At 45.9% G+C, this 10,787-nt stretch overlaps 1 protein-coding gene across 1 annotated transcript in view; it reads left to right on the top strand.

Moving 5' to 3' along the window:
- Positions 1-9,468: 9,468 nt before the first annotated feature.
- The window catches only part of ncf1 (neutrophil cytosolic factor 1), a 72,511-nt gene continuing 71,192 nt past the window's right edge, over positions 9,469-10,787 (top strand). The window contains 1 exon segment of the mRNA XM_080210900.1: positions 9,469-9,548. The gene's annotated coding sequence lies outside the window, so the exon portion shown is untranslated.

The following is a 10,787-nucleotide window of genomic DNA, read 5'->3' as shown; positions in this document are numbered from 1 at the left end:
GATCTGAAGTGGATCAGTTCCACTTTCCCGCTTTCTCCCCATAACCCTTAATCCCCGTGCCTACCAAAAACCTATCTACCTGTGTCTTAAATATATTTAGCGAGGCAGCCTCCACCACTTCAACGGGCAGAGAATTCCAGAGATTCACCACCCTTTGAGTGAAGAAGTTCCTTCTCAACTCCGATCTAAACTGCCCCCCCTTATCTTGAGGCTGTGCCCTCTAGTCCTGCTGTCCTTTCTGAGCGGGAAGAATCTCTCTACCTCTACCCTATCCATCCCCTTCATCGTCTTATACGTCTCTATAAGATTCCCCCTCATCCTTCTAAACTCCAATGAGTACAGACCCAGTCTATTCAATCTCTCTTCATAGATTCCCCAGCACATTTCCCTGGATGTCTGAATTGGTAGTTTGGTGACAATATCACTGCCATGCGTCCCTCTGAAAGATGTTTCACTGAGCGGAGATGAGGGGGTGCCAAAATTAGATTTTTTGAAAAACCCTTTTGTCTAAGCAACTGTGGATTGCTGTGTGACAAGATTGATTGTAAAATGATACTTTATAAAGCTACACGCACACAGTGCCTCCCCACTGAGAGCAGCAGTACCCAGACAAGTAGGAAGAAAATAATCAAGGTCAAACTCATAACATTTAACATTTCCCTTCTCCGTGCCTGCGTTGTCAGAATGATCTTTGAACAGCTGGGATCACTTTCAATGGAATTTAGCTGAATTTACTGACCTCTAGTGGACATGACCCTCTGCGCACACCATTGATATCATGAGATTATATCACATCAGCAACCTCAAGTAGTGAGAATACATCAGTAAGTTTGACGTCAGTAGTAGGTAAATTATTGGGAGGAGTTCTAAGAGATAGGATCTACAAATACTTGGATGGACAGGGACTCATTAGGGAGAGTCAGCATGTCTTTATGCATGGTAGGTTATGTTTGACCAATCTATTAGACGTTTGAGGAGGTTACCAGGAAAGTGGATGAAGGGAAGGCAGTGGATGTTGTCTACATGGATTTCTGTAACGCCTTTGACAAGGTCCCTTAGACTTAAACTCGTTAGAGTTTATAGAGACGTATAAGATTACGAAGGGGATGGATAGGATAGAGGTGGAGAGATTCTTCCTGCTTAGAAAGGACAACAGGACTAGAGGGCACAGCCTCAAGATAAGGGGGGGGGGGCAGTTTAGATCGGAGTCAAGGAGGAACTTCTTCACTCATAGGGTGGTGAATCTCTGGAATTCTCTGCCCGTTGAAGTGATGGAGGCTACCTCGCTGAATATATTTAAGTCACGGGTAGATAGGTTTCTGATAGACAAGGGAATTAAGGGTTATGGGGAGAAAGCGGGAAAGTGGAACTGATCCACTTCAGATCAGCCATGATCTTATTGAATGGCGGGGCAGGCTCGAAGGGTTAGATGGCCGACTCCTGCTCCTATTTCTTATGTTCTTATGTCCCACATGGAAGGTTAGTTAGGAAGGTTCAGTCGCTAGGTATACATGGAGAGGTGGTAAATTGGATTAGACATTGGCTCAATGGAAGAAGCCAGAGAGTGGTAGTGGAGGATTGCTTCTCTAAGTGGAGGCCTGTGACGAGCGGTGTGCCGCAGGGATCGGTGTTGGGTCCAATGTTGTTTGTCATCTATATCAATGATAATAATATGGTAAATTGGATCAGCAAATTTGCTGATGTAACAAAGATTGGAGGTGTGGACAGTGAGGAAGGTTTTCAAAACTTGCAGAGGGATTTGGACCAGCTAGAAAAATGGGCTCAAAAATGGCAGATGGAGTTTAATTCAGACAAGTGTGAGGTACTGCACTTTGGAAGGACAGACTAAGGTAGAACATACAAGGTAAATGGTTGGACACTAAAGAGTGCAGTAGAACAGAGGGATCTGGGAATACAGATACATAATTCCCTAAAAGTGGCGTCACAGGTGGATAGGGTCGTAAAGAGTGCTTTTGGAACATTGGCCTTTATAAATCAAAATATTGAGTATAAGAGTTGGAGTGTTATGGTGAGGTTGTATAAGACATTGGTGAGGCTGAATTTAGAGTACAGTTTTGGTCACCTAATTACAGGAAGGATGTAAATAAGGTTGAAAGAGCGCAGAGAAGGTTCACAAGGATGTTGCCGGGACTTGAGAAGCTGAGTTACAGAGAGAGATTGAATAGGTTAGGACTTTATTCCCTGGAGAATGAGGGGAGATTTGATAGAGGTGAATAAGGTGAGATGGGTATAGATAGAGTGAATGCAAGCAGGGCTTTTTCCACTGAGGCTAGGGGAGAAAAAACCCAGAGGGTATGGGTTAAGGGGAAAAGTTTAAAGGGAATATTAGGGGGGGGCTTCTTCACACAGAGAGTGGGGGGAGTATGGAATGAGCTGCCGGATAAATGCGGGGTCACTTTTAAGAAAAACTCGGACAGGTTCATGGATGAGAGGGGTGTGGAGGGATATGGTCCAAGTGCAGGTCAGTGGGACTAGGCAAAAAATGGTTCAGCAACAGACAAGGGGGGCCAAAAGGCCTGTTTCTGAGCTGTAATGTTCTATGGTTCTATCAACCTTAATGATAACACAGCCTGAATCAAAGCCTTTCACATATAATTTTTTTAAATTCATTCATGAGTTGTGGGTATCCCTGGCTGGACAGATAATTGCCCTTGAACTGAGTGGCTTACAGAGCTATTTCAGAGGGCAGTTGAGAGTCAAACCACATTGCTGCAGATTTGATACACGTAGGCCAGACCAGCTAAGGATGGCAGATTTCCTTCCCTCAAGAACATTTCTGAACCAGATGGATTTTTCCAATTGTAATGGTTCCATGATAATTCCAGCTTGTTTTTTTTTTAATTCAAATTCCACCAAGGCAGGATTCGAACCCAGGTCCCCAGAATGTCTGCTGTTTCTGGATTAATAATCTAGCAATAATACCACTAGGCCATCACCTCCCCTTCAATTAATCACACAAAATGCAGTGGGACATGGGCTTGTAATTTAAGTTACACAATGGTTGACATAGCTGTAGGGGAAGTGGTATAGTGATTAACATTGAATTTATAGAAACACATTATTCTACCCAGCCCATCACCATGAGTCATTATTACCCAATTACTAATATGAAGGATGTCATAGAACCCTACAGTGTAGAAAGAGGCCCTTCAGCCCATCGAGTCTGCACCGAACACAATCCCACCCAGGCCCTACCCCCATATCCCTACATATTATACCCACTAATCCCTCCAACCTACACATCCCTGGACACTAAGGGGCGATTTCTTAGCACGGCCAATCAACCTAACCCGCACATCTTTGGACTGTGGGAGGAAACCCACGCAGACATGAGGAGAATGTGCAAACTCCACACAGACAGTGACCCGAGCATTGAACCCAGGCCCAACCCTTACATATTGAGTGGCAAATTCCACTGTCGTAGTTTGAGAACATGAACTCTATTTAAAAATCTGGAGAAACATTGTTAGATTATTGTGAAATCACAATAGTTGCCCAATGTCCTTGTGGGATGGAACTTATCCAGGCTGCTCTAAGTCTCACACCTTAACTCGTAACCTTCCTCGGAAGTAGATCAGCGTAGAATTCCTACAGAGCGAGTCTGCACCAATTCTGTAACAGAGCATCTTATCTAGGCCCTATCTCTGTGATCTCATGTATTTAGCCCACTATTCCCCATAACCTATACATCTTGGGACACTAAAGGGTAATCTTAGCATGACCAATCAACTTAATTGGCACATCTGGAGTTGAAACAAGTGTTCCAACATTCTATCAAACCCCTCAAGTGTAAGTAATGAGTGCCACTCACATTCCAGGAATGAAACAAACAAATATGACCGTTTAAAGCTCTCAATAGTTATCATTCAGATTGCGTGACTGTTGAATATGGAACAATAGTTGCTCTTGTACTTGTGATTGGGCTGATAGAGGTCTGCTCCCCTCCCCTACCCCTGGGTAACATGTTCCCTTCCTCCCCACATGGTGTTGTTGGAGTAAAAGTGAGACGCTGCCGGAGGGAATCCCAAAATTAAAAGATGCAAGATGGTTACCTGGCACGAAATGGGGGTAGGGCCTGGGTGGGATTGTGTTCGGTGCAGACTCGATGGGCCGAAGGGCCTCTTTCTGTGCTGTAGGGTTCCATGATTCTATGAAAATGGACTCTGTGGAAAGACATTAAAAATGTGCTGACTTAGGCATAGACATCACACAACAAACTAAATCCTGTTATTGTCTAATTTCTACAGAACAGACAAAAAAAAAGACTTTGAGGGCCAGATGATCAACTTAGTTTAAGATAAAGCAGGACCAAAACAATAAGTTTTGTTTATGAGGTCAGTCATTGCTAAGGGGGCATAATTGGCTAATGATGTGATAACTGCTAATGTTTGTACTTGTTGACTCTTTCAAATGTATAAAAGAAGCTTAGTTGCCATTTTTTAAATTGAGAAGGTGACTGCGAGCACTGCGGAGTGCCAAGCACTTCTCCCAAAGCTTTGTCCAATAACCTGCATGTTGAATCTTTGAACCTGACTCAGAGTGGTGATTTCCCACAACAAATTGGCATAGTTGGCAGGATCTCATTGCCAGCGAGTTGATCATTTGGCCTCGATCGGCAAACTGGAGTAGAGATTATCGAATTATTATTTACTGTGCGCAGTTCTGGTCGCCTCACTACAGGAAGGATGTGGAAGCTATTGAAAGGGTACAGAGGAGATTTACAAGGATGTTGCCTGGATTGGGAGGTATGCCTTATGAGGATAGGTTGAGGGAGCTCGGTCTCTTCTCCCTGGAGAGTCGAAGGTTGAGAGGCGACCTGATAGAGGTTTATAAGATGTTGAGAGGAATAGATAGGGTGGATTCTCGGAGGCTATTTCCCAGGGCTGAAATGGTCGCTACGAGAGGACACAGGTTTAAGGTGCTGGGGGGCAGGTACAGAGGAGATGTCAGGGGTAAGTTTTTCACTCAGAGGGTGGTGAGTGAGTGGAATCGGCTGCTGTCAGTGGTGGTGGAGGCGAACTCGTCGGGGTCTTTTAAGAGACTTCTGGATGAGTACATGGGATTTAATGGGATTGGGGGTTATAGATAGGCCTGGTAGGTAGGGATATGATCGGCGCAACTTGTGGGCCAAAGGGCCTGTTTGTGCTGTAGTGTTCTATGAACCGTGAGAGTCAGACTGAGCCAACAATGCAGCTAAAGAATTTATGGGACTATCGGATAGAAACAGGAACTGATTGCTGTGCTGATCAACTAAGGACAAGGGAGTGCCTGTCTCAAACACAGAGACCGGTTGTTAAGAGGGGAAATCCCCCACGTGAAGGTAAGGACCCTGAAGTTTGCGTAGAGGCACAAGGGCATTTAGGATTGTGAAGCACAAGTGATAAAGATCATTTCGCATCAAACCCTGTAGTGGCGAACAAACGCAGTTTGCCATCTGTTTGCGTGAAAATTTGTGTCTCTGTCTCTCATCTTGCAAAGCAGTGCAGTAAGGGACTGATCACCCCGACCGAGAGCCGGACTCCAGTGGAGGAAACACGTTACTGAGAGCGGCCGTGAGTACAAACAGAAACCCCAGCGAGGGGGTGGAGAAGTCTGCAAGCTGGCAGGTAAGGAAACTAAGTGGGGACCTGCGGGGTTCCCTTATTGATAAATAAATTACAGACAGGCACTCGTTGATTGAGATGCGAAAGGATGGCGGGGATATTTCTCAAACCTTAGAACAACAGAGAAAGTGGGTAGATGGGGAAAAGAAAGACAAAAAAGGCAGGGGGTATCATTAGTACATCAATTAGCTGGTTCCGCTAAAAAGTGGAATGAAAATAAGAACATAAGAACATAAGAAATAGGAGCAGGAGTAGGCCATCTGGCCCTTCGAGCCTGCCCCGCCATTCAATAAGATCATGGCTGATCTGTCGTGGCTCAGTTCCACATTCCGGCCCTCTCCCCGTAACCCTTAATCCCCTCTCTTATCAAAAACCCATCAACCCGCTTCTTAAAAATATTTAGCGAGGCAGCCTCCACCACTTCAACGGGCAGAGAATTCCAGAGATTCACCACCCTTTGAGTGAAGAAGTTCCTCCTCAACTCCGTTCTGAACTGCCCCCCCTTTATCTTGAGGCTGTGCCCCCTAGTCCTACTGTCTTTTTTGAGCGGGAAGAGTCTTTCCACCTCTATCCTATCCATCCCATTCATCATCTTATACGTCTCAATGAGATCTCCCCTCATTCTTCTAAACTCTAACGAGTACAAGACTAGTTTATTCAGCCTCTCCTCATAGCTCAATCCCCTCAACTCCGGCATCAGCCTAGTAAACCTCCTCTGCACTCCCTCCAAGGCCAAAATATCCTTGCGCAGGTGCGGCGCCCAAAATAAGGATAGGATTAAGAAACTTGAATCTAGGATAAGGGAATTCGATAAAAGGAATCACTCATTAGGAGAGAACCAATGGGGCCTTTTGCCTCCTTATGAGACAACGCAACAGGAAACGACAGCCCTCCCCCCCAAGAATAAGGAATAATACGAGGGCATAACCTGGCACAGTAACCTGGGGGGGACGGGCGCGCAGCCAACAGCACGTTACAAACCATTCACCCCGGGCGAGAGACAACAGATAATGGCCTCCCTGGGTAAACTACAACCCAGAAGCGCAAATGTGAAATTCTGGGCAGAACTAGACACAGTCTGGGTCGGGCACCGACTGCACCGAAGGGATATACACCCCAGCTAGTCAGGGCCGTGTGCCCAGCGGACAAATGGAGGTGGGTAGCTGGAGGGCTCGCCGCCCAACCCAGAGAAGATTATAGTGGGGGTGTTCGAGTGAGATTGTTTCCAAATGGGAGTTAAAGCGATCACTTAAAAAATAAAATCAAAATTGCAGAGAAAAGTGGAAATCCTGCAGATTGGAATAGCCGTAAGAATAAAAGCAGAGTTTGTTCTTAAAAAGCATAAATAAAAGTACTTTGCTATCAAAACAAAGGTTTTCATAGATATTTATAAATTTATATTTATAGATATTAATAAATAAAAACCCATTACGCGCAAGAAATAAGGAAATGGAATACTTATTAAATAAGTACTTTGTACTTGGCAGTTGAGGAAGAGGGTCGAAAGTGCAATAAATCCTAATTTTTTTTTTCTAATACAATTTTATTAAAACGGAAATATATTTGCATTAAGATGGTTTCTAGTAAAGAATTAACAAAGGCTCCAAAGCATTAGATTTAAGAGTTCTGTTCAAGTGTTGGGAAATTTACTCCATTGAGTACAAAAGCCATGTAACAAGGCCTATCCATTTAAACATCAGTTGGATAGTTATAACTACATAAGAAATAGGAGCAGGAGTAGGCCATCTAGCCCCTTGAGCCTGCCCCGCCATTCAATAAGATCATGGCTGATCTGAAGTGGATCAGTTCCACTTTCCCGCTTTCTCCCCTTAATTCCCCTGTCTATCAGAAACCTATCTACCCGTGACTTAAATATATTCAGCGAGGCAGCCTCCACCACTTCAACGGGCAGAGAATTCCAGAGATTCACCACCCTTTGAGTGAAGCAGTTCCCTCCTCAACTCTGATCTAAACTGCCCCCCCCCTTATCTTGAGGCTGTGCCCTCTAGTCCTACTGTCCTTTCTGAGCAGGAAGAATCTCTCTACCTCTACCCTATCCATCCCCTTCATTATCTTATACGTCTCTATAAGATCCTCCCTCATCCTTCTAAACTCCAATGAGTACAGACCCAGTCTATTTAGTCTCTCTTCATAGTCCAACCCCCTCATCTCCGGTATCAGCCTAGTGAACCTCCTCCGCACTCCCTCCAAGGCCAAAATATCCTTGCGTAAGTGCGGCGACCAAAACTGCACACAGTACTCCAGCTGCGGCCTCACCAGTGCCCTGTACAGTTGCAGCAAGACCTCCCTGCTTTTATATTCAATCCCCCTCGCTATGAAGGCCAGCATCCCATTCGCCTTCTTGATCACCTGCTGCACCTGCAGACTGGGTTTTTGCGACTCGTGCACAAGGACCCCCAGGTCCCTCTGCACCGTAGCATGCTGCAGCTTTTCGCCCTTTAAATAGTAATCCCTCCTACTATTATTCCTGCCAAAGTGGATAACCTCACACTTGCTCACATTGTACTCCATCTGCCAGGTCCTCGCCCACTCGCTCAGCCTATCCAGATCCCTCTGCAGACTTTCCACACCCTCCGCACAATTTGCTTTCCCACTCATCCTCGTGTCATCAGCAAATTTCGACATCCTACACTCAGCCCCCTCCTCCAGATCATCTATATAAATGGTAAATAGCTGAGGCCCCAGCACCGACCCCTGGGGCACTCCACTAACAAGCCATCCAAACCTTTAAATCTGACCTAAGGAAGCAGCCAGGAGGGACCACGGAGACTGGAATCTCCCCATTCCTTCCTTCCATGTGCAACAACGGGAATCCTGTCCGCAGAGTCGTTCACGCACCGCCATCTCAGAACAGGGCTGAGCCTCGTGTTTCCAGGCTTGCCGGGGGAGGATAGAGGCAGACGGGAGACAAACTGTGATCCATGTCCGTCCACACGGACAATTCCAGCTCACGAAGCCACGAGCGTGAGGAACTTTGGAAGGGAGTTGAATTGAGTTCCTGGAGTTTTTGTATCCAGACTGGAGACTTACCAAGTAGGAGGAAGAATCGACCATTGGAGAGAGCAGGAGTTGCCCCAGCGACCAGTATTCCCATCGGGAGATATATTGCGATTGGGGAATGTTGTCGAGTATCCAGAAATATCTGGTTTGGGACATCAGCTCCGAGCTGGCGAAGATGGGATCTTCATTAGTATCTGTAGCCAGCACGGGGATCGAACTCACGCTGCTGGTACTGCCCTGCATCACTAACCAGCCATTCAGGCAACTGAGCTAAACCAATAAGGGAATACAGAGAACTGAAGGGAGAGAGCCTGTTGGAGAATTCCAGCTGGTGTTAAACCCACGCTTTAGGAACTGCTTAATGTTATAGATACCAGGGTAAATATCAAAGTAAAATTCAAAGACTCTGGGTGGCGCAATGGTTAGCACTGCTGCTTCACAGCTCCAGGGAACTGGGTTCAATTCCCGGCTCGGGGTCACTGTCTGTGCGGAGTTTGCACATTCTCCTCGTGTCTGTGTGGGTTTCCTCCCACAGCCCAAAGATGTGCGGGTTAGGGTGGATTGGCTGTGCTAAGAAATTGCCCCTTAGTGTCCAGGGATGTGTAGGTTAGAGGGATTAGTGGGTATAATATGTAGGGATATGGGGGGTAGGGCCTGGGTGGGATTGTGTTTGGTGCAGACTCGATGGGCTGAAGGGCCTCTTTCTGCACTGTAGGGTTTCTATAATTCTATCATTTTTATTACTTTCAATGCAAAAAGAAACAGCTGAGGGCTGAAACTAGCTACATTTACAGATTGCTGGAATTCTGCCAGTGCCTGCGATCAAACATTGAGCAACCTTTATTGGAAATCTATTTGTGGAGCAAGATAGAGAAATGCCTCCCAGCTTCTGCTGCAACTGTCGTAAGTTCTCACACGAGTCTCGCCGGTTCCGGGAACCACCCTGTGTGTACCATGGGTTTGAACCACGCGCCCGGTCTAATTAAAGAACAGCCGGGGTTACGTTACACAACCTCAGAATGTCCCCGAGCGCACTCCAAATCTCCAGCCAGCAAAGGTCCTTTCGTGGAGTGCAGGCACCGCTGCGATGTAGGGAACGTGGCGGTCAATGCTGCGCACAGCAAGATCCCACAAACACGAAGCAAAAATTGCCGGAACGAAAAGAGACGTAGAACATAAAAAAGCTGCAGCACAAACAGGCCCTTCGGCCCACAAGCTGCGCCGATCATATCCATACCTACCAGGCCTATCTATAACCCTCAATCCCATTAAATCCCATGTACTCATCCAGAAGTCTCTTAAAAGACCCCAACGAGTTCGCCTCCACCACCACTGACGGCAGCCGATTCCATTCACTGATACTCCGCAATGCTTGGCAGCTACCTTCTCAACTACACAATGGTAGTCGATCGTTTTTATACCTCTTAGACAATAGGCAGTACGGACATTGGCCGTTAACACATCGTTACAAGTCGAGTAGACAGATACAGACATCGACAGTTAACACATCGTTGCAAGCAGACAGGTACAGACATGGACAGTTAAAATATCATTGTTCATAGAATGGCAGTTATGTCCTCTGTCAATGACTGGTTTCGATTTATACATTCAATGGCTGATCGTGCTACATTTATGTACTTATGTCCCCATCTATGGCTGACCTCAGACTCATTGATCTGGGTCTGCCCTTATCTAAAATGCCTTTAGCTCTGAGCAGCTTCCCGCAGCAGTTCAGATCCTGCAGGTTTTAACCTTTTGTGTCACTGGGCCCTGTTAATGTCCCTTCCATTTTGTGTCCATCATTTTAATTCCCCCACAACAAATTTCATACTGCAGTTTCTGTAAGAAAGAATGTTACGATCAGGATACAACAGTAACAAGTTCACCCCGGCTTGGCGAACCTTACTTAGAACTGAACAATGACTAGAAGACTTGTTCAGAGTCAGTAGGGGAGGTAAAATGAACACTCCCATTGTCACAGAGTCACGGAGGTATAGAGCACACAAAAAAGCTCTTTGGCCCATTGATATCCCCATTTGAGACAATTTGTGCAAATCACCAAATCAAAGGAATTCCAAACTAAAATCGATCAGTTATCTGGTTATGACTGAGCTCATTCGAATCCAGGTAACGGTCACTGAG

The sequence above is a fragment of the Carcharhinus amblyrhynchos genome, chromosome 23 (assembly GCF_965287045.1).
Source record: "Carcharhinus amblyrhynchos chromosome 23, sCarAmb.v2.hapA, whole genome shotgun sequence".
NCBI lineage: Eukaryota > Metazoa > Chordata > Chondrichthyes > Carcharhiniformes > Carcharhinidae > Carcharhinus > Carcharhinus amblyrhynchos.
This window is presented reverse-complemented; position numbering and strand designations above follow the sequence as displayed.